Here is a 25,351-nt window from a genome sequence, read left to right on the forward strand (position 1 = left end):
GTGGGTGAAATTCGGGTAACGACTTGAGGTGTCGTATCAGGGGAGACAGAGCATGACCGAGCTGTAGATACCTATGGAACTGGGATTTGATCAGGTCAAAATCCTCCTGCAACCTCTGAAAGGACTTAAGCGTGGGCCCCTGCATAATATCTCCAAGTGTAGATATCCCTATATTGTCCCATCTGCGGAACCCAAACAGGGTTGAAACAGGCCGAAGGTGTGATCCCTGCCAAAAAGGGGGTTGCGCTAGTCAACATGACCCACCAACCCATAGACCTGGTCACTCGCCTCCATATCTGGATCACCATCCGGCAGGCCGTGAGGAGCGCCTCCACGGAGGTACTACTGTATAGAAGAGATATCTGCCATGAAGAGCCTTTCCACAGCATAGGCTGGGTTTGCCTGAGAACTATACCACCATTCATTGATCACCAAGAGCTGCAAAGCCCAGTAATATGCCCAAACGTCGGCTGCCGCAATCCCGCAGCAGTGTGGGAACTGAATACACGTCGCAAGAGCCACCCCCCATAGGAACCTGTTCAGGAGCGCATTTATTTGGAGAAGCCACAATGGGGGAATAGGATATGGATAGTTCTGCAGCCTACAGAGCAAGCGTGGCAGGGACACCATTTTAAAAATGGCAGACCAGCCATGTAGTGAAAGAGGAAGGTGGGACCACACCGTTGCTGGGAGCAAGGGAGCTATATTGCGCGACTAAGCTTTGTTGGGACATTTTGTGATGTACACTCCAAGGTACTTGAAGCCCTCATCCACGACAATCGACTGTGAGGCTCAAGTCTGACTCCTCTGCTCGACGCATGTGGGGAACAAGATGGATTTGGACCGATAAGCGCATAGTCCAGATGCCTCCCCAAGTATCCGCAGAATCTGGAGAACCTGCGGCCCGGTGGCCAAAGGATCTGATATGAAGAATAAAGCATCACCAGCATATAACGCAATCCTATCCGAGCACTCCGGCGACCTGTCCAACCCTCGGAAGATCGCATCTAGGCTCACCCACGTTGCCAAAGGCTTGATTGCTAAGGTGAAGAAGAACGGGGACAGGGGGCACCCCTGTCTCATGCCCCTGCAAATGGGGAAGGGGCAAAGTAATATCAGGCCACGTGGACCGTGGCGGTAACGTTCGTATATAACAGTTTCAGGTAGGCTCAAAAACGAGGCCTCAGGTTAACAGACTTTAAGAGTTTAAAAAGGTTGGTCCAGCTCAATTAGTCAAACGCCTTATCAATGTCTGCCAGCAGGACAGCTGCAGGGCACCCCAGACGGTGGGCCTCTGCTATAGCATTATGGGTGCGTCTAATGTGGTGCCTGGTGGAGCGTTGTGGCATAAAACCAAATTGATCTGGATGCACCAGATCCTGGATACACGTGTGGAGGCGATCGGCCAGAACCTTCCCTAGCAATTTAGGCTCAAAATTCAACAGGGATATGGGGCAATATGAACCAGGATCTTCTGGAGGGTGACCCGGCTTGAGGAACACGACTATCTCGGTGTGTCGCCAGTCTGCTGGCAGAATACCCTGCTCTGAGGCCGCGTGTAGCGCCTTAAGTAGATGAGGGACGAGAGTCCCCATATGTGGGAGCATAAAATTGCATGGGAACCCATTTGGGCCAGGCGCACGTCTTGGGTGTGTATTGGATAGCGTTGCCTGCAGCTCATCCAGGGAGATAACTAGGGCATCGCACTGTTTGTCCGAGAGGTGTAGAGGGGGAATATCTAAGAAAAAGTCATCTATGAGAGGTTCGGCTGTTACCTCGCGTTCGTCGTACAGTGCAGCATAGAAGTTGGCAAAGCTTTGAACCATCGCCTCAGGGGAGGCAATATGTCACCATCTCGGGACCTCAATAGATAAACTTGTGTCGGGGATGCTCTGGCCTGGCAGAGCCTATGGAGCATCTGGCTAAAATTGTCGCCCCATTGATAAATCCTATGTTGGGTCACCAGCCAGGCCTCCTTAGCACTATCAGTGAGCAACTGATGCAGCTGCTGCTGAACATCTAATAGATTGTGGCTGGCTCTAGTGTAAAAGCCCTCCACCATTAAGGATTCTAAAGTGACCTGTCTGTCTTCCAGTTCCTGTATCTGTGCCAGATGGTGCTGTTTTTCCCCAGTATGATAACTTATATCGGCCCCTCGAATCATGGGCTTAAAGGCTTCCCATAAGATGATAGGGTTCGGGGAGGTCTCGACATTGAAACTAAAGTAATCAGCAATTGCCCTATGCAGCATTTTCTGATACCCGGCCCCTCTGAACAGATAGGGAGACATGCGCCATCTGTAACGGGTATGGCGGGTCTGCAGGCGGAGCTTTAGTTGGACCGGTGAATAATCGGAAAGACCTCGGCGCAGGATAGAGATGTGTGACACCTTGTGTATATAACTGTGAGGAAGGAACAAATAGTCCAGGCGTGAAAAGGTGGGTTGGACGGATGATGCATACATGAACCTGGCTTCCGAGGGATGAAAGTCCTGCCATGTGTCAGCCCAGCCCAATGTGTGGGTCAATATGTTCAGTTTGGACCTGGGAGGAGGGGCATCCAGTGGTCTAGTCGGCCACCTGTCTGAGGGACCCATAATGTCATTCCAATCTCCACCCAGAATTTTCAGGCCTCCTGGGAGATCTCCCCATAGCTGTTCATTTTGTCGATGAAAGTCTGACGAAACGGAGGAGGGGCGTAGGCGCTCCCTATTGTGATCTGTTCCCCCGCTATAGTACCAGAGATGACTGTAAAACGGTCTCTTAGGTCTAAACAATGTTGTCTAATCTGGAGTGGAATTCTATGGTGAATAAGTATGGCTGTACCACGCGCTCCCCTGTGAAACCTGAGTGGTACACCGTGGCAAACCCATAGTGAGAGAGGCATGGTGCTTTATTGCCCAGAAGATGTGTCTCCTGTAATAGCAAAATGTTGGCCGAATATCGCTTTGCCAAATGAAGCACCGTTTGAACTTGTTCAATAAACCCCACACATTCCAGGTAAAAATGTTGAGTTCCCCCAACTGAGGATCACCCGCCATGTGGGCGATGTCTAGTCCTCAAAGTGTAGTGTGATGTGGAGATGATGGGACATAGTGGTGTGTGCATGGTGCATAAACTGTCAAACAAGCAACCACCCAAAACCCCCTACCCCCATACACCCCAAAACATGGAGTATCTGTCGTGGTGGAATCTCGTCCCAGGCCCCAAACATGATGACACAAGTGGTTCCCCCAATGGATCCCCCCTCCCAAAGTTACCCAACATAACTCAAAACATTGAGGGCGTGTTAAGTTCAATACCTGCCAGAGAAAATATTAGAGAACCCCGTCCCCAGGATCAAAGACAACCCAACATGTGGCTGCTGCTAGTGACTTACCTAGTTAGTGAAGAGAAAAGGATAAAAAAAGTCTGAGACCCCCAGGTCTACCTCAGTCTTCGGTGCCCGTCTGACAGTGCGCACGCCAATTGGAGCGGGATCAGTTTAGCCGATTAGCCGCTCCTGTGTGAACCCTGGGAAGAGTCTGAGTTTATATGGGGTGGTGATTGCGGTATGAGGTTGAGTCTCTTGTCTGTCCACACAAACACCTCCTCTGGGGTATCGGAAAATAATGTTTTGGCATTGTAGATCACCTTCATGCGGGCCGGGAACAGCAGCACATAGGATAAATTCAGCTCACATAGTTGTCGCTTGGCCGCCATGAAGGACTGACGCTGCTGCTGGACCAAACGGGTGTATTTCCAGAAGACCATGATGGGACTCAAAAGTCATCTTGTCTTTATGTAGCCGGGCAAAGTGGAGGATGGCGTCTCAGTCGGCATAGTTGAGTAGCCGAGCAAAAACGGGCCTTGGACGCTCCACAGGCGGTGGCTCCTTGGTCAGAGCGCGGTGAGCCTTCTCAATCAAGAAGCAGGAAGACATGTCCTCGGGGGGTAGCAACGCCTTTAGCCAACCTGAAAGGAAGGCATCCATCGAGGACCCCTCGATCCCTCCAGGAAGCCCACCAGGCGGTTGTTGTTGCGGCGGGCCCATCCTTCTGCATCCTCGACCCGCGCCGCTAGCTCTTGGGAGACCATGGCCAGCTTGTCCACCTTCTTCTGGAGAGTGGAAACAGTGTCCTCCACAGTGGAGGCCCTTGTCTCCACTTCAGGGATTCGGTCGACGGCCATCCAGAGATCCTGGCGGAGGAACAATACCTCCGAGCCCACAGCCCCAATCTGGGCCTTGAGAGCAGTTTGTGACTGATTAATGGGCTCCTGCAACATCCTGAAGATAGGGCCTCTGCAGCCTCCTTCCCAGCCGGGGTGGTGGTGGTGTATTGGTCCATGGTGTATTGGTCCATGGTGTGCTGCTCGGGGGCCGCCTCACCGTGTCTATCCTTGCGTTTAACGGCTTGAAGGTCCAAACCAGAGAGTCCACACCAGATCAGCCCCCACCGCTGTCCAGGAAGGGAAGGAAATCCGTAGGAGAAAGGCGTGCAACAATCCAAAAGGCGCGACACCCATCCCGAAACTGGATGGGGGCTCCAATCGTCACACACACCTGGGCCCTGGTGGATGCACGTGTCCGGTCTTCCGATGTCCCCGGTGCTTTCTCCACAGGGAAGCTGGTGCGGGGGCAGTGGCATGGCATCCTACAGTTGGCACTGATGATGGGTCAGGCCACCCGCAGGCAAGATCGAGGGCCCCCAGGCAGCATCAATCCTCACAAATAACTGCACTGTGGCCAGTCAAGATGGCTGTTGTCCCAAGTCCTGGTCCCCCAGCGCCGTACCTCACCTCTATGGCAAACTTCTTAGCTCCAGGTAGGCAGGTAGGCAATCCCCTACGACATCCAGGCCTACGAGATCCAGGCCTTCCAGGCTCATGTAAAGTCCAGTGGGTTCTGGGCCTCGAGTGGGCCCTGCTATGCCCCGAGCTCTGATTGCTTAGGCCTGTTGTGCAAGGAGTGGGGGAGGGGCACCACTATGGCTTCGCAATGGCAGTACGCTCCGCCCGCTCCGATCGCGCTCTCAGCAGTCCCCAGGGACGGGGCCGCCGTCTGCACACACCAAGGGCATCCCTGGCTGGGATTGCGGTCCCCGCAGCCGTTTCTACGATAACCGCGGCAATCGGCAGCCGCGACTCAGTCTCTGTCACTCTCCGGCTCGTGTGTGGCCTCCTCCAGTCAAACGTGTGAGGGCTATCCGGCCCTCTGTCACCGCCGGATCGCTCCAGCAGGGTCGTTGTGTGCCCCACGGCAATTTACCGACCGTAACAGCTGCTGGGGTCTAGGATCGTGCAGGATTCTGGCGGAGCTCTACAGAGATGCGTCCCGCATGTTCGGCTCCTAAGCCACGCCTCCGCCGTGCCCTTTTCTGCATGCCCATTTTGACCATAGCCATTCGGGCTTTTCAATCTTTTTCAGTTTGTTTCATTTGCAACACAATTACATTCATTAAATGCCTCAAACTGTGCAGGCCTAGGAGTGGTTTTCTCTCAAGCGTCTTTCGTCTCAAACAATCAAGTATCTTAGATAGATTCTGCACATCTCTGGCATTTAACCGAGCTCTGCGTGATAAGGGATTTTTACACTCCACACCAGTACTTCTTGGGCTTGAAAGACAGCCCTTCTAACGAAAAGCAAACATTAAACAAGCATTTGCAATGCAATAGGTCTCGTATTTATGCAATACCTATTGCATTGCAAATGGTAGGCATCACGGACAACGGGCAGGATAGAAGGCACAGACAACGGGAGGGAGGGTAGGTGGGGGAAAAGGCACGGACAACCCAAGGTCAGGCAGAGCGAAAAGGCACGGACAATGGGAGGGCAGGAGGGCGAGGAGAAGGCACGGACAACTGGAGGGAGGGCGGGGAGGGCGGGGAGGGAAAAAGATGGGATGACAACAGGAGGGAGGGGGGATTAAAGAAGGCTCCAAAGCATGTCATGCCTGCAGTAGGAGAACTGCGTCAAAATAAATAGTGCTCACAGTCTAAATAACACGTACTGTGTCTCAACCGAAGTAAAGGAACCAGTCACCATGGGAGGTGACAAATGAAGAGGAGGCTGTACTAAGGAGGGACTAACAAGCCTATTGACGAATTAGAACCCAGCATTTATGATGGACAATGACACAAGCCAATGCCAAATATAGGCAGAGAGTGAGCGTGGCATCTATTCCCTACTCCTCTACAATAAGTCTTCCAGAGCCGCGCATGCGCGCTGGCTCTAGGCTTGGCCTCAAAACCAAAGACAGCTAATGACTAAAAGTGAATTACCAAAAAGCCATCCACTTTTTCTTTTCACTTATTAACTTACTTTTTTATAAATAACCTGAGGTCTCTCAGACAGCTGAAGATCTGTGTGGGTGAGACCTATAAAAAGCATTTTTAATGAAAACTGAAGGGCATTGAAAGTAGTCTCTGCCGCAAGTCCACCCCTCTAGATTGCACTGAGCGGATCAGATATGGAGGGCGGAAGGGTGAGGGCTGCAGGGTAACAATTGATGGTGCATTATGAATGCAGAAACACTACCATTATCTCTCAAGAATTCAGTGCTTAATTTGTGAAAGAAAGTGTGCCGGTTCCCGAAGATCTGCTCAGAAGCTGGTGGCTGGTGCAATGAAAATGTTGCATGCTTAAAACCAATGCCGGTAGTCTTCAATCTACTACCAGACTCTCCCTATGCTTGTCCCTGTTTCTTACTCTTGCAGGTTCCAGCTTTCACCCATTGTGATGGTTTTGCCGTCTTTCTCTTCCTCCATCTTTCTAATCTGCGTGTTTTTCCTCCTCTCTTTTACTTATGTAAATATCTGATGTGGAAAAAAAAATTGTACTTCCCAGAAATAAGGGCCGGTGGCCCCACCGGCTGAAATTAAGCACTGCTCATGATTATGCCAAGCTTGCGCCTCTCCAATATATGCCTTTCTGAAACTCCTACAGTCATGATGTAGTCCTTTGTCTGCCCCCGCTCTACAAACTACAATTCAGAATCCAGGTCTGAATCTAAAAGGTTTATGGTTGTGGTGATAAATAACAACCTCGGTGTCACCGACTTCCTGCATGCAATGTGTTTGCCCAGAACGGAAGTGTTGTCTTGAGTCTGTTTATGAAAGACACAATATATTTTGGGGGATGAGTGTATGAGTTATTCTGGGGAGCAAAGACCAGTAGAAAGGCCCAACTCAGTGAAATATATGCTCTTTCGAGACAAAATACTATAATACAATAGAGAGGTCATCTCACCCGGAATTCGATAGAGAAAGAGTTAGGCACAAACTATAGGGAATAATTGCAACAATTTGGAAAAAGAAACCTGTGTCCTTCCCTTGGTCCTGCTTGGAGTCATAGCTCTGAATCAGGGACGTACTGCTGGCCCCGACACTCCTGAGGTGCAGGAGTGTGTGGCCCGATCATTCATGTGCTCCCAAAAACCAGAGGCAGATGACAAACTTCAAGAAAAGCAGGTGAGGCCTATCAGTACCCATGGGGGGCGACCACCACATTAACCTTAATGCAGAAACACACTGCAGCCATAATAATGCAGATAAAAGTGAAAGAGAATGGGTTAGATAAGTAATCACATAAGCACAAAAAGTTGTTTAAAAAACTGAGTCACTATAAAAAGTTCCAGGGTAGGGCTGGCAACAGCAGGAGCCAGGGGGAGGATGGGTGAGTACACTCAAAGTGCGCATGACTGTTTGGCTGGCCGTCTTAAGCACTTTGCATGTTTTCCACCAGGCTGCATTACCCAGCCTGGTGAGGAACATGCACAGGATCCCTGTCCCCGCCTGAGCACCAAACCACGGCGCTCAGACCAATCCCAACACTGCATTGTAGCGTTGTCATTGGCTTAGGGGAACCAATCACAATGCTGCATTGAAGCGTTTTCCTGGTTAGGGAGTCTGGGAGCCCGGGTGCTTCCTCCGACTGAGGAGAGGTGGCGGAGAGGCTCCGGCTGGCGACAGGACCAGCAGGTAAGTTTTCTTTATTTTTTCCTTTTTTTATTTTCTACCCCTCCCACCAAACTGCCCCCTCCCGCCCCTGCCAGCATTCCCTGCCAGCCATCAATGCATTTCATATACCATTGGTCCATCTACAACAGTTTACGGCTGCATGGTATTCAGAAAAATATTATCACAGGTGAAAACAATTCCGAGCATATATATCGTAGGACGGATGGATGGCTGCATGGATAGTTGGAGGATTGGTTATTGAAGGGATGGAGGACTAGGTGGATGGGTGAGCAGCCACTCACCATAACACATGAGCTTTCATACTCCACATACCCACACAGATCCACAAACACCCATCACAAAAGTCATATTACCTGACAATCAAAACATTACCTATATTATTTTGAATACTCATTCTCACAAACTGAATGCGTTATTGGATTAAATTACCACATTAGAAGTGACACACTATTGTAGTTTAAAACCTACAGAGGCAGTGGACATCTCAAAATACGGCGGGCAGAGTACCCCGACCATCGGGGAGGAAAGTACTCAGCCATGGTGATGGTAATTACTCTGTCTGCCAAGATTTGAATCAGCCATTAGTTTACATATTGTAAAATTCATAACACTACACCTGTGCTGTTCAATATGATGTTTTAGACCGCCCCAAGATGATGTCACTAATGTGCATTATGTTTGAGCCTTTACCAGATCAGGATAACATTAGCAAATGGAGTGATATGAACTTCCAAAAAGAACACATAGCTTTTGAACCAGTAATATGAACTTTAACTCGTACTTTTACATTCTAAATCTGTTTTCTGTAGTGTTCTCCTAAAAAGTTGATTAACACTGTTTGATTCTTTTGATGAAAAGAAACATGTTGTAGCCATTATGGGCTTTAGTGACACTCATGCTCAGAAGGCCTTGATTGACTTTATAAGGAGTTTGAGAGTCTCTGTAAAGTCTGTTCTCAGAGAGCAAGTGGCAGTGTTATTAGTGTTTCTCCCATCATCGTATTAATTGTTGTAAAAAGTATTATCCTGTGTGGCACAGGGGAGATCTTGTGTGTGATAGCACAGTGTAGAGGGTGGAAGTCTAGTGCAGCTGTGGAAGAGGTGGAATTGGGTGGTAATGAACTGCTGAGGCTTAGTATTGCAGTTGTGTGGTAGTTGTGTACTGCAGTGAAGGGTGGTAGTGAGGTGCATGCAATATATTGAAGTCCTGAAATGGTAATATGGTGATGACGTGGTAGTGTAGTGTTTGTGGGTGGGTAGCTGTTATCAGGTGATGTTATTTTACTGTTGACAGATTCATTACTGCAGTGACCTTAAGAAATAATGTCCTAGGTGAATAGAACGGAGGGAAGACTTGAGCAGTGTTTGAGAAAGGCAGTGAAGTGATGAGGCATTGTTGTGGAATATGATGCGTGAGATAGGATGTGTGGGAACCTGGTACTGCACTGTTGGTAATGAAGTGTTGAGGTTGGTATTACAATGCCAGAGTGTAGTGCTGGAGAGAGGTTATATGCAATTGGAAGGCATTAGTGTTATAATGTGGGATATCAAAGTTGTGTGGTAATTTTGCACTGTAGTGAGATGTGGTAGTGAAGGGAATATAGTATTTTCTAGGATGGTACTATCACAATATTGTGGTATTGTGGTACTTGTGTAAAATAGGGCTGTACTTGGCATGATGTGATGTCATTGGGGATACTGTAGTTATGGGAGTTGTTAGTGCCATGATCAGAAAAGATAGTGTGGTAGAGGAATGGAATGGTTGAAAGGATTATGCAGTGGTTGAGAATAGTAGTGATGTGGTTGGGCATTGATGTGGGCTGTGTTGTGGAAGACAGGGTGTGGAGAGTACCTGAGGCTGCAGGAGTGGTGCTGATGATGAATGACTTAGGATTATATTGCAATGCCAGAATTAGCAGTGGGGGGAGGTCATATGTCACTGCACAATATTAGTGTTACAATGTGAGGTATAGTGTAGTTCTCAAGAGCCACAGTACGGTCCTCCGCATGGGGTGGTTGTGAAAGTCATGTGTTAGTATAAATGCTTGGTGTCATTGTGGCCCTGGGGCTAGGACTTGACCCCCAGAGGTCTGTGGTCTTGAATGCATGAATATAATGGTTTTTGTAGAGCACAAACTAAGCTGTAGAGCAACAGAGAGATGAACACGCATGGCCCCTGGAAAGATACATTTAATGGGGGACGTTCAAGAGTAGACTGTTTGGTCACTGTTAGTACTTGGAGCATAAACAGAGATATGTAATATTTTGTCACAAGTCTGACAATATACAGGCTTCTTATTTAGTGTTGTACTCTAGACATGGCTAGTTTGATTGCCAGGTAATCTGGGGTCTTGTTGTTGAGGGTAGAAAAAATGAAGATGATCCATGCTGTATGGAGGAGCAAACATAGGTCTTTGAATATGAGGGTCACATGGTTACATTTTGTCAAGGCCTTAGGACATGCTGCTGCATGCAGGATGTCTTTCAGGGGTATTAGGTTGGTATATTGGAGTCTGTAATGTACAGAACTCAGTCTCAATCTGGATTGGAACTGTAAGTGTATTCTTGGTTCATCGGTCGTCAACTGCCGGCACAGATGTCTTCCTCCTTCTCCAACAAGCTCCACTGACTCTTTTCTAGCACCCTTTGAACTATAACATTCCATAACTCATTCCATTAAATCATAAGAGAACCTTCTAATACCACAAGATGATGCAAGAACAACACAACACATCCCCTTCCCTTAACAAAACAAAACCTTGGTAAAGAATAATTGAAACCCTGTAAAATAATATCCTATGTTTAAAACTTAGTAAAAATGCAATTGAGAAATAAAACCTTTCAAGTGCATAAATCAGTAATATAATCCTTAAGATACCTGGGCCTCTTGACAGTGCGACAAGATTTACTTTGTTCGCACCTTTCACTACCAATACCAAAAGTGCCACACCTTTCATTACAATATTTCATATCTACCACTCTTCTATCTTCTCCCCCTCTTTCATCTCCAGTCTTATCCTCATCCAACCAATTATAATGCTTCTTCAGCACTTCATCTTCTTCCACCCTCACTGCACCCTTGCATTTCACCATTATACTCATACGCCACACATGACCATCGCTTAACTTAGCAGCATTCACATACACTTCTTTTACCACCAACAGTTTTGAATTTTTACTTTAATTTTTTCTTACCTTTCCAGGTTTTCCGACTAATACCAGTTCTCCCACACGTAGCTGCACAAATCTAGCTCTAGATTTACCATTACTGTACAATTTATACTTCTTTTGTGATTTTTTTATACTATCTTTAACCACATCTGATCACCAATTAACTTGATTTGACCACTCCCTTCACCCCTGAGAATCTTTAGTGAATGGCACCTTAACACACATGGCGGTAAAAGGACTGTATCCCGTAACTCCTGGTGTAACCCGGTACATCAACGCCATCTTCTTCATTTCCACCTTCCAATTTTTTCTTTTGCTTGTGGCCATTTGCAAACCCCCCTTTATAACACTTTTTAATCTTTCAACTTCGCCATTGCCTTATGTAAGACAGACAGATGTGTATTTATGTTCCACTCCATTACGCTGCAAAAACGATTTAATCTTTGCTGCCTTAAATTGATCATCATTATCAGTAATTACTTTTCTAGGCAGATTCTCCCTCTAGAACAAGGCATCCCAAAACTTTAGGACATTCTCCGCAGCAGCATTCTCTACCAAAGCTACTTCTGGTCAAGTCAAGAAATAATCCATGGCAACCAAAACATAAACATGACCTCTGCACTTCTCCCAGATAGCTTCAATAATGTCCACCCCAATTGTTTACCAAGCCACACTGGAACCCTCCTCAGGACTAAAGGTGATCTCATTGTAACCTTAGATTTGTCAGCAACCTCACAATCAGAATATTCTCTAACCACCCTTTCAACATCTCCATTCATTCCTAGCCATCAATACCTCTCTTTGATTTTTTCCTGCCGTTTACTATGCCCAAATGCCCTTCATGACATAATTCTCCAATTTTATTTCTCACACTATGAGGTGGTACAATTTTCTCACCTCTCATCAAATTTTTACCCAATACAGACAATTCATCACAAACTTCCCTTAACTTGCAACACTTTTCCTCAACAAGTTTCTTCCCTGACCAACCTTCCATCATGTATGATTTCACTCTTTCTAAAGCAATGTCTTTGCCCATTGCTTCACACCACTCCTCCTTAGTTATCACACTATTTTCCTTTCCACCTGCCAATGCCACACTCAATTCTTCCAAATTTTCCACTGGAACTTCACAAAAAGGCAGGGGCACCCTGCACAGGCAGTCGACTACTTTATTTTTTACACCAGGTACTTATTGAAATTTGTAATTATTTATAATCCATAATGAATAACCTGGCAATTCTCTGAATAGCTGTCAACAACTCTTTATTAGATAATAACTTTACAAGAGGTTTATGATCGAAAAAGTTTCCTAAAATGCTGAAGGCCCCACACCACAGCCAATGTCTCCCTCTCCACCACTGAGTTATGTTACTCAGTTGGAGACAACGCTCTGGATGCAAAAGCCATGATCACTACATTGCCTTTTGACAACACTGCTCCAATCCCTTTACAGTTTACGTCTGTGGTGATTATACACTTACTGCTGGGGTTGAATCCATGAAAGTCATTAGCTAAACTGACATCCTTCTTGATCAACTCAAACTCCGCCGGCATTTTCTGTGACCAACTAAATTTGCTCTTATATTTTAACATTTGCCTTAACCCATTTGTTTTTCCAGAAATGCGTTTTCAAATTTGGATGCAAATTTCCACTAGCTCAGGAAAGGCTTTAATTCATCCTTGCTACTTAGTACAGGTGCATCCTCTATAGTACTTAGTATTTATTTCTTTGGTATTCTGCCATCCCAAATAGTTTAGTGTTTGCACCCCAAACTTGAATTTTGAAAATTATACTGACAGTCCATGTTCATTTAGCTTTTTAACACTCTCCTCAAATGGCTATCATTGTGATTCCTGTCTTTTAGCATCACCAATATGTCATCTTGAGAAAAAAACTGTTCCTTCAAATCCTTTTAGCAGATAGAGCATACATTTCTGAAATACCAGAGCCACGGAAGCCAATCCAAATGACATTCTCACAAACCTGTAACAGCCTCTGGGTGTCAAAAATTCAGTTAAATCCTTACTGTCAAGGTGCAAACAGACCTGGTAATAGGCATACGATAAGTCTATAGAAGAAAAACATCCCATAACCTCGCCATGGAAAACATTTTGTTAATCTTAGTTAATTGAAACGTTTCCACCATAATGTTTTCATTCAAGTACCTCAGATCCACACATAAACACATTTTCTTAATAAGTTCTCTTGCTGCAACTAATGGGGTAATCCATTCTGACACCTCAACCAATAATGACAGCTTCTAACAACCTCTCAATCTCCACATTCTCACTGTCCACAGTAGATTTCTCATTTTATGAACTTTCAGTTGAGCATTCTTTTGAAGGATTACTCTGTGTAAAAATCCCTTCAACAACCCCACCTCTCCAGAAAATACCTTTGGAAACTCCTTAAAAAAATGTGTTATCCATTTTCCTAATTTTCCATCTGTTCTGGGCTATTAGGGTGCAAGATTATGTCAAGAGCCCTTTGATCCATTTTGTCCAAAACTGAAGGACCCTCCTCTGCCACATACAGTTTTCCCATAGCCTTCCTGTTTTTAAACTCAAAGCTAACTGGTCTATATCCAAACATTGGTATGGGTTCCCAGTGAAAACCTCAGGTGCAGTATCCGACTGCAACAATTGAGTATCCAACACCCCTTCAAATTTTCCTTCCATACGCTCTTGACCACAATCATGTAAGGAGAACCAGAATCTGGAACAATCAAAATCGTTATACCTCCCAATTAATTAATTTCACACATCAGTTTATTCCTGTAAGCCTTGCTGAGAGGGCTAATTACATCTGAAGATGTTTTACCAACAACATCAATGCTCAACACACACCATCTCTTTACAATTTCAGCATTCTCATCCGGGATAGGAGAATCCAATTCAGAGTTGATGGTGTCTTTGATTGCATTCACCTTTAGTTCCCCATGTTTCTTTTTGCACGCCTCAGCAAACTGCCCTCTAATCTCACACGCAGAACATTTTTTAATTATATCTGGACAACTTTTATTGTACGCCGAGTGTTCACACTTCTACATCTATAACACTTCTTAGGGGCAGTTTCATCTTGACCTTGACCGGCCACTTTATTTTCAGCACCCCCATCTTTGATTGTCTTCTTCTTTATTTTCACTCACATAACTTTTTTTCCAGACCTGACTTTAGCAATCACTACACTCGATCCTCCAACCCCCAAACTCTCCAATGCTGTTTTTGCAAATCTATTAGATATTTCTGATTTCCTCACCACAGAAATTACTTGACTTAACAGGGACTCTTCTTGAGCTCACAGCCATTCTTGTACATATTCATTGTTAACATGCATACTTATCTGGTCCCTAATTAGTTCATTGTGTAGGGCACCAAACTTGCATTTAAGTGCCAATTTCTTTAAATCCTCAATATATTCTTCTATTGACTCCTTTTTACCCTGTTTCCGGTGATAAAAGTTGCATCTGTCAATAGCAATACACAACACTGCTGATTGCAGCATCGTGATTGGTCTGAGCGCCGTGCTTCGGCGCTCAGAGAGGGAGTGGGAGCTTGGGCAAGTTCTTCACCCAGGCTGTAATACAGCCCGGGTGTGAGCCTGCAAAGTGTTCATGACGGTTTGGCATGCCCGAGACGGTCGGCCAAATCGTCATGCGCACTTAAGTGCACATACCACTCCTCCCGCTGCTAGCTGAGAACCCAGCCACACCCCGGCCCTAAAACAAAAGTGGGCCAGTACACTAAAAATAATATGATAAAGTAGAGTTATTATCATTTAATTTTTCATGTGGAGAGACACTCCTCCATCTTAGTGGAGGAGCTGCCGCTGGGAAAACCGTATCCAAAGGAACTAAATCGATGGGCATTGCTTACAACTGGACAGCTGCTGCATAAATGCACTGCTTTTACACCACTATTTGAGACTTCTGCTCTTATCATTTGGAACCACATCGTCTAATTATGAACAAACAAAACTCACAGTAGCAATGTCTGAAATTGCACCAGTCATATCAATACAGTTATGAGGGAAGGCCATCTTAAGCTGGAAAAAGAACCTAAAATTTCTATATAATGATGATATATATTCCTCCATTATCTTGTTCAATGAAACCAACAACCTCACATGTCCACCACTTGAATTAACAACGTATATTTCCCTATACTGATCCAGAGCTAATCCTTTTTGGGTTTCATTCAGAGTAGCAAGCTACTCATCCAAATGCGCCTCAACGCCTTGACAGGGGTAGTAAGCGCTATATAAATATAATTACAATTACAATACAGTTATAAAAAATTTATATAATACACAAACTACTGACACAAATGTAAAACTTCACAACTATTATGCTGCTGCTGAAGTGCAAAATGCCTAAATAATTCCAGTCTAAAAGACAAAATCCAAACTAGTGGTAACGTCTTAAATTGCAGCAGTCATATAAATGCAGCCGAGGGTGGGCACCATCTTGGCTTGGGAACAGAACCCTTCAATGTATTATATCATAATGATAATAAAGTTTTAGTAAAATATGGGCCAGATGTACAAAGGTTTTTTGTGGGTGCAAAAAACCTGTGGCCCATGTACCAATCCTATTCTGCGAGTCGCAAATCAATTTGCGATTCGCAAAATAGAATTAGCGACTCGCTATGACAAAGGGGCGTTCCAAGGGCATCCTTTCCTAATAGTGACTTCTTAAGCTATGTAAGAATGTTTTGCAACTGCAATTGCGGTTGCAAAACACTCGGAGTTTACCACTCTTCTCAGAAGGGTGGTAAAGCACTCGCAAACAAGATGGGTTCCCCAGGAGATCCCTTCCCATTTGTGAATACATGCCCAAATATTTTATGGAAAACGGGCTGCATTTGAAAAAAAAGCTGCTTCATTTAAAAACAGTCCCAGACGAATGTCTGACAAAATATCGACAGACAAAAAAAGCGACCTAAAAAAACATCGACACAGAAATATTGAAGACAAAAATATCGAAGTCCTATCTACAGAAACCTAAGTACAAAAATATCAGAAAAAAATATCGTTGTCAAAAATATTGATGTTAAAAATATCATTTTTTAAAATGTTTTAATAATAATGTAAAAATAAGTAAATAATACATAGAATTTAAAAATATATAGATATACATATTAAAACATATTTAAAAAGTAATACCTAATAAATATAATGTTAAAATTAATTATACATCTACATATAAATTAATATATATACTTACTCCAAATATTGCAACATTAGGGAAATCGTTGGATAGTGTCATGGTGAAAGTTACTATTCACACTCCAGAGAGCGCAACAGTAGGGAAAGCGCTGGATAGCGTAGAGGTAAAAATTACTATTCCCACTCCAGTGAGTGCAACAGTAGGGAAACTGTTGGATAGCGTAGGGGTAAAAATTTCTATTCCAACTCCAGGGAGTGCAACAGTAGGGAAAGCGTTGGATAGCGTAAGGGTAAAAATTACTATTCCAACTTCAGTGAGTGCAACAGTAGGGAAAGTGTTGGATAGCATAGGGGTTAAAGTTACTATTCCCACTCCAGTGAGTGCAACAGTAGGGAAAGTGTTGGATAGCGTAGGGGTAAAAATTACTATTTCCACTCCAGTGAGTTTATTAGTAGGGAAAGTGCTGGATAGCATAGGGGTAAAAATTACTATTCCCACTCCAGTGAGTGCAACATTAGGGAAAGTGTTGGATAGTGGAGGGGTTAAAAATAATATTCTCACTCCAGAGAGTGCAACAGTAGGTAGAGTGTTGGATATCGAAGGGGTAAAAATTACTATTCCCACTCCAGTGAGTGCAACAGTAGGTAAAGTGTTGGATAGCATAGGAGTTAAATTAACATACTTTAAATATTTTTAATTAAATATTTTTTCTAAAATAAATAACAGATTAATAATTATTTAACAAAACAAATATTATTAAATACCTATTAAATTTAGTTATTTACTTAAATAACATTAAATTACTTCCCACCCTATTCCGCTATAAACACACTACGCGCTGCACATAAAAAATAACACAATTAATGTAATTATCAAATAATCAATTATTAAAAATTAATTACCAATTAATAATTAATTGACAATAATTTAATTAACAATAACAAAAAGTAAAACGTAATTATAAATTAATTATAATTTGTATAATTTTAAATTAACCAACTAATAAAAAGTAATTACCAATTAATAATTAGTAAACAATAAATTAATAATCAATAACAATATAAAAACATATTAATTGATTAATTATATTTAAATTACTTCCCACCCTATTCCCCTATACACCCACAACACGCTACACATTAAAAATAACATAATTAATTTAATTATCAATTAATCTAATAATAAAAAATAATTACCAATTAATTAATTTACAATAAATTAATTGACAATAACAATAACTAAAAATGAATATACATTAATTATAATTAATATAATTATAAATTAACCAATTAATAAAAACTAATTACCAATTAATAATTAGTTAACAATAAATTAACAATCAATAACATTAAATAAAAACATTTTAATTCATTAATTATAATTAAATTACTTCCCAACCTATTCCCCTATAAACCCACAACCTGCTCTAAAACTAAAACACAATTTTTTTTCAAAACAAAAATTACTATTTTCTAAACATTTAATACATGTATATAAAAGTAATGAAAATACATTAAAAAAAACGTTATACATACATCTAAAATACATACTAAATACATAGCGCAAAAAAAAGCAATAATATTTACAATGATATTTTTGCTAACGATAATATTTACTTCAATATTACTTGCTTTGATATTAAATAAATTGATATTACTTACTTTGCTGTCGAGGATATTCTTGACTTCGATATTCTGCCCCAAAGGTATTAAAAACTTGATATTAGTGTAGGTCGATATTTAAATTTTGAGATTTTGACTGCTCACCGTCCCAGATATGGAGGTTTGCTGACCCCAGCAGGTCACAAATTGCAACAGCCTCATTAATATGAGGCATGCAATTTGCGACCCCTTTGGGAATCGCAAACAATGTTTCAGACACTGTTGTGCATCCCAATTAGCGAGTCCCAAATTGCAAGTCGCAAGTGCGATGCAATTTGCAACTCACTAATTGGAAGGTCGTACATCTGGCCCTATATGTCTTACACAAATTATGAACACCGATACAAAACCGCCATGCTAATATACTTTTACTTGAATCAAACTAGTTAGTAATTGGAGTCAAATGGTCTAAATCCAAAGCCATCAGCAACATCTAAAGCGGTACCAGTTACATATGTGAAAGTAAGGGCAGGGTCTATATTAGGTTGGAACGTGACCCTTCAAAAGATCAAGAGCTAAAACACAATATGAACAAATGTGAAAAATAATAGCTGTATTTCTCACCCACAGGATTTCCCAGCACAGCATGGATGCACCATTAGTCTACTGAATTCACACTACAAAACAGAAATTAAGCAATCTGCACAGCATAGGCAAATAATCGGTTTACTAATTTCAAACAGCAAAATAGAAACTATAGGAAATCGATGATTGTTATTCTCAAAGCCAAATAGAGTTGGACGTATCACTCTCAAATTTATTTCACAGCATGGCAAGAGCACGCCATTCAATTGCTGACTTCAAACCGTACTTGATTGTGTCCAGTCCCAAATCCAATGACACTTTAATTCACCTCCTAGAAGGACAGACAGAATTGATAACAAATTAGAAAATATCTATTTCTCTATGCTGTTTCACTGTAAAGTGTTCAAAAAAAGGAGTACTCGCAACTTTACAGCTAATTCTCGATTTATGCTGCAAGATATGTCATTTTAACTTCTTGAGTTTTTTTGCCAATATACCAGAACCCACATGTGCATTTGATACAATACACCACATTTTTACTATATCAGCCTTCGGTTATGTTAATGCTGCATACATTAAACAGGAGGGCTGGATAGATCAACATGTATAACCCAAATTACAGAATCTTCATTTTATATACGCTTTAAAATTCACAAAAATGTACTACACCCCCTGTCAAACCATTGTAGGAGGATATCAGTTTGTGCTAATATGATTTTTTTTTCCTATAACCTTTTGTAGTAAAGATAAGATTTTATGTGAGGGACAGTTCTACAGCCACACAAAAAACATAAGGCCTGGAAATTGATTGTGCTTGTGAATAATTTGTGATTTAAGACATCAAGTTTGCATATAAACATTCCACAAACACAGGGCTGATAAGCTGATAATGATTGATGTAGTATTAGATGGTACGCCTAGACCATATAACTTTCCAGCTGTATTTGCGGTAGAATGTGCCACAATAGCAGATATTGCTAATTATATTTTGGTTGATATTAGCTTCAATCAGCACATTAACGGGACTCCTATGGGTGCAACGTGTACCCCAAATGTGACAATTCTATATATAGTGCTACTTGGGGATGAGACAATTTACCACAGAGAGTGCCCATTTAGTGACTCTATAAAGATGTGGATGCATTAGCTTGATGATTTGATGATGATTTGACAGGGTTCTATTGATGGATTATTACAGTTCCATGAGTTGTTATATTCCAGATGTGATAACTTAAAATTCACCTTAAAAAAACAAGAATCAGTTTCCTTGATTTATTAAAAACACAGATATAAACACACCCTTAAATTATCCTAATTCACATCCACATATTCTGAGAGATAAATTCAAATCAATCAAAAGAACTTTATTCGGATATCCAAGTATCCACAAAAGTACAGATACATAAAAACACTGCAAAAAAAGACAAATTGACATATAAGCAATTTTACTGAATAAAAAGGAATGTTTGAAGAGTGCTTAATATTTTAGAGGAACATACATCTTAGCTTCCAAACTACTTGTACTTTGTTATCCAAAGGAATTGATAAATGGAGCACTAAAAGGAGCATGGTACAATGACTAAGATTCATTATGCATTAGACAAAAAGAAGAAACTCTTGAATAAATCAGACTGTCGGACAACTTTTGGGAATCCACGTAATGTTCAAAGATGAATCAGGCATATGTTGAACTCTAGTGAATTTTAGATACCAAACCGCTTCTGCATTTAAAACAGTATTGAACATTTGTGCTTAGGCTGACGGGGCATATATTAAACCCTCTGTGAAAGCAGTCATTTCAGCATTTTGGGATCAAGAAACCACTGTATGGCACTTTAAATTATTTTTGCAGTCCGCAGCGGCCCGGAGGATGCAGATTATCCGCGATAATAATCGGCCCCATAGTGTTTGAGAAGGGCATGGGGGACACACAAGAGACTGGTCTTGACAACCCTGAGTAAACTTCAGCATTTTGGGATCAAGAAACCACTGTATGGCACTTTAAATCCGACCATTGTGCAGCAACATCTATCTCAACTGGTAATCTGAAGTAATTTCCCATGAACAATACAATTTGGACACTTATGACATATTCATCATGTAACAGCAAAAATGTGGTATGTTGTATTAAATCTCTATGTGGGCTTAGGGTTTATAAGTATGACAATGCAGAATGTTAGATGATATATCTTACAGAATCAATGGAGTATTAGCTGTAAAGTTACACATGTTTTCATTTCAGAACTCCTTGTAGAGAAGGGCATGGGGACACACAAGAGACTGGTCTTGACAACCCTGAGTAAACTGAGCATAAAGGAAGGCTCCTACAGCCAGAATAAGAAACTCTCATGAGAACTGAGCATTCCATGGGTATCAGCAACTGGGTTATTTTAGCCACGCCCAATATTAATGGTCCTTCTTGCTATTTAGAACTCTGAAGGAGTGGGAGCTCCTCATCTGCTGCAAAAAAGAGTTCTTGTGAATACATATCGGTTTCTTCTTTATGACATCAGTGGACCTCAGCATCTGTAAACCTCAGTTTTCTGCAAGAGCAAACAGCAAAAATGTATTCCAGTTTATCCTATATTTCTTCACACCATGAATTACCCAACAAATAAGTCTGCCCCAACACTATTCCTAATACATTTATTCAATTTTCATATTTTTTTATATCTTTTTATATCAAGTTTCAATACAAAATGCAAAGTATAAAGTACATCTGTACATAGTAATACAAAATGAATCATATACCTTACATAATCCAGAAACGATTAAAACACTATTAAAAGCTTTACTGCATCTTCACAAACCCCACTCAACTCAAACACTTCACATACAAACCAACCATTCAAACTCAAAGAGACTTAAACACACAGTCCCCAGACAGAATCCTTAATAGTCCAGCACAGAGTCATTTTTGTTCCACAACTGTTGCGTCATGGCTGGGGGAGTCAGGAAGTGATCAGAGCTTTGTATTTGTACATTAATTCAGGGTCTGAATAAATACAGGCTAAGCAGGAATACTTTTTTGCTGATTGTTATTCTATGCTCCCCCGTTTCTTCAACCTAAAAAATAGTATGGTGGAGCCCTTTCTTGTTTATGTTTGCTGCAAAAGGAAAACAGCAGACCAAGGTGAGGCATTAGTGATTAGCGCTGAGGAGTGCGGACTTACCTGAAAACAGTGAACTCAAGGAGTTCTTTACCTGGAAAGAGAGGAAAACTTTAATAAAGAGATTGTAAAAAGAAATGATAATAGACATCCTGATAGACTTTGGGTTTGGTGCGAACAATGCATTTATTTTAAAAATATGAGTAAGGATCATGTCACATATTTAGTTTAGAAAGTAAATACGTTTGTTAAGAGGACAAGACATTTCAAGCCAAAGGTAGTCTTGGTGAGAGGAATCACTAAATCTCACTAATACCCATTGATAAATAGGTATATGTCTTCTAAGACAATACCTGTCAAAACAGGTGAAAGGCCTACGGGAAGCTCATGGCATAGAATAACGTTTTTGGGCTGTAATAGTAAAATAACAATGTACATATCTTTTTCTTTTCTCTATTCATTTAACTAGGAAAAGTATGGGAACTAAATACCTCACAAGTTGTGGGGAACAGGAAAGTGTCTGGTACAACAAGAAAATGTTGAGTGGAGTGGTGTGGCTCACTGGTTAGAGGTGGCAGACCTGGGAGCAGAGGACAGCCCGGCACCAGGGTTCAATTCCCGACGTGGCAGGGTTGTGGACCCGGGTCGGCAGACTCGATAATTCTCACTACTCCAACCAGGGATCACACTCGGCAACTTCGGGCATTAGCTTGCCTCATCTCCACAATGGCCCCCCACATACGCCGGGGATGCCTGGTTTCACCTTGGAGATACCCAGTAGGGACCATCTCACAGGGAAAGCCAGGGCAGGTTCCCCCAGCGGTCTATTGCGCAGAGATACTCCTTCGGGAGTCAATTCTAGTGTGCTAAAAACCCGCAATTAATTAATTAGACATTAGAAAGGTTGGGGACTAAAACAGTAACCCAATTTTAACAAATATCATGACAGCACCTGTCATGTTGTCTAGCCAGAATTGGAGTGTAGTGAAGACCTGTGAGAGATCCAGATTCTACAAGGTCAATGAAGACCCTTGACAAGCCTCCACCTATATTTTCTTCTCTTATCCAGCATCCCTTTTCCACTGACCTGGAGTTCACCTCTCAGAAAGTGACCAGTGGGAAGCAGAATTAGCGATAAGCAAAGGATGCGGATACAAATCAGGAGAAGTACCAGGTTAGTGCATGAGTTTTGACATGTAGCACCGGTATACAACCTTTACAACGAATCTTTTACCACGCACTACCATTACAATGCAGTCATTACAACGCAAACCATTACAACGCATTGCGCTGGGGGGCGCTCTAGGATAGGGAATAAGTTTAATTTACTATCCAACACCTTCCCTAGTGTCCACGGGGACTGGAGTTGGAATAGTAAATTAAACTATTCACTATCCAGCACCCCAAAGCGCTATGCGTTGTAATGGTATGCGTGTTAAAAACCGCGTTGTAAAGGTATGCGTGGTAAAAGTATGCATTGTAACGTCATACATCTGTAGAACCACCTTAAAGTGTCCATCTGACCTTATGTTTGGCTAAAAGATTCTTACAACAATCTCTTAGGATTGAAACTCAAGGAAGATGACAATATCTGAAGCTGGAATAAGAACGACAAAAAAAAAAGAAGTAATATGTGGTTGAATTAAAGACTGCGATTGGATGCTGGTGTAAAAACTGCAAAGAGATATGTCCCTAGTTTCAATCTCATACCAAATCATTGCCCAGACAACATCCTTTAAAAGGGAGTGTATGAAAACGTACAGAGATGCAGCACAGAATGACTCTGTTGATGACCTTGAATTATTGTTGGACATAGGAAACTGCCCAGAGGAACCTACAGTGGTAATCAACTTGCAAAGTGGAGGTCATCAAGATCTAATTAGCATTTTCTGTGACTTATTGAATAAATGCGCACACACTGTGCTTTCGTGAGTTGTCTTACCAGTATTCCAGGTGTTGCTGATCTTCTCAATATATAAGAGGTTGTTGTTGTAGGATTTGTCGACATAAATAGGGACTGTGGTCTATAAATACATAATGATATTAAATAGTGGTATAGTTTAAGATAATATATAATATAATATATTATAATATAATATAATATAATATATAATTAAATATATATTGAGTTCACCAAATACCAAGGGGTGAGGTAATACATAATATCAAAATACGATCTCAATCATGTGACACAGTAATCCTACTTTTATAGGCAAAAGGTTGTAAGTGCTTGTTATTTCTTTCTTCACATTCTTGATCTTTTAATTACTGCACCCTTAAGCATTTGTTCTATTTGTCCTTTGTTTAGTTTTTCCTATTTTGGTTTGTCCTTGATCTGTGAAGAAATCAGAATCTGTGTATTTCTTCTAAAAATATTTCCTTGTTGCATCACCCTCATCTGGGATTTTGCTAGTTATGCCAGAAAAATCTGTTTCATTTGTAGATTAATTTGTGGCTTGCATAGAGTTACTCTCTATTATAGTCATGATTCAATTTTTTTTATTAGTCTGATATTGTTACATTTTTTAGCATTATGTTAAATTCTGGCCATCCTTGTGATCTGTTGTTGAAAAAACCCTCCCTAGATCCTGACGAGCCTGAGATTTATAGACCAATATCTTTGGTCCCAGGTGATCTTAGAAAACTGTTTTACTGACCGGTTTTCTGATAACCCACAACCTCGTGCACCCAGATGCAGTATAGAGACGGCACTCTTACTGGCCTTGGAGGATCTCAAGAAAACTTTAGAACAAAGAGGGTCAGCTGCACTCATTCTTCTTGACTTGAGCACAGCTTTCAACACCATCTCCCACTCTATTCTCCGACATAGGCATTACTGGACAGGCAGTAAAATGGCTGATTTCATTTCTTGAAAATAGAATCTTCCAAGTCAGGGAAGGACCTTGCTTATTGAAGGTCCATCAGCTCGAATACGGAGTGCCACATGAATCATCTCTGAGCACCCCTCTTTTTAATGTGTATTTGCATCGCTTATCTGCTATTATCTGTGATTAAGGCATCACTATAGTGTTGTAGGCTTACAACACCCAGATTGTTGTTTCTTCGTCACCTAATATCAGTCTAACAGTAGAGAAACTGTCTACCTGCCTGCAACAAGTGAACAAATGGATGGCAACCGGTTGTCTCAAACTAAATGGTGACAAAACAGAGGCTATTGGAGTTGGAAACAACCCATCACTCTTGGGCCATCTTCTCTGGCCTTCATACCTGGGTTACTGTCCTTTCCCTAAATTGGAAATAAAGAGCCTGGGAGATTTTTGGGATAAAGATCTTCACATGGCTTCCAAGGCCAAGAAAGAGGCAGGGACATGATTCAGTCTCCTAAGAGCTCTTAGAAAGACGCTCAAATGGCTCCCTGCAGATACCCGGAGAACAGTAGTACAAGGCCTTATAATTTCGTGTTTATATGGCAACTTGCTTTATCTAGGCAGTCCAGCCTATGTCACCAGGAAGCTGCAGATTACTCATAATTCAGCAGTCCGATGTATTACTGAGCCTTCCAAAAAAACACGCCTGGCTCTGGCTAGGCTTCACTGGGTGCCAGTGAGAAAAATAATAGAATTTAAAGCTCTTTACATTGCACATAAAGTAAAACATACTCACGGCCCACACATTCTCAGTCATATCATTACCCTGTATAACAATGCAAGAGAGCTTAGATCGAACAATTGCTTTCTTTTGGCTAATCCTAGAATCAAAAGGACAAGAAGTGGAGGGTGGTCATATGCCTATTTA

At 42.0% G+C, this 25,351-nt stretch overlaps 1 long non-coding RNA gene across 2 annotated transcripts in view; it reads right to left on the reverse strand.

Annotated features, from left to right (window-relative positions):
* Positions 1-23,621, reverse strand: part of LOC147725553 (uncharacterized) — a 30,615-nt gene extending 6,994 nt beyond the window's left edge. The window contains exons 1-3 of one of the 2 annotated variants that reach the window (XR_015309837.1): positions 23,538-23,621; positions 21,659-21,689; positions 18,708-18,816 (exon numbers count right to left, since the gene is read on the reverse strand). This is a non-coding gene — a long non-coding RNA (uncharacterized LOC147725553). Of the gene's footprint in view, positions 1-18,707; positions 18,817-21,658; positions 21,690-23,537 lie in introns of those variants that run through there. The other variant, XR_015309838.1, reaches the window with a different exon arrangement.
* Positions 23,622-25,351: the final 1,730 nt, after the last annotated feature.

This window comes from Lissotriton vulgaris, chromosome 3_2, assembly GCF_964263255.1.
Source record: "Lissotriton vulgaris chromosome 3_2, aLisVul1.2, whole genome shotgun sequence".
NCBI classification, from domain to species: Eukaryota; Metazoa; Chordata; class Amphibia; order Caudata; family Salamandridae; genus Lissotriton; species Lissotriton vulgaris.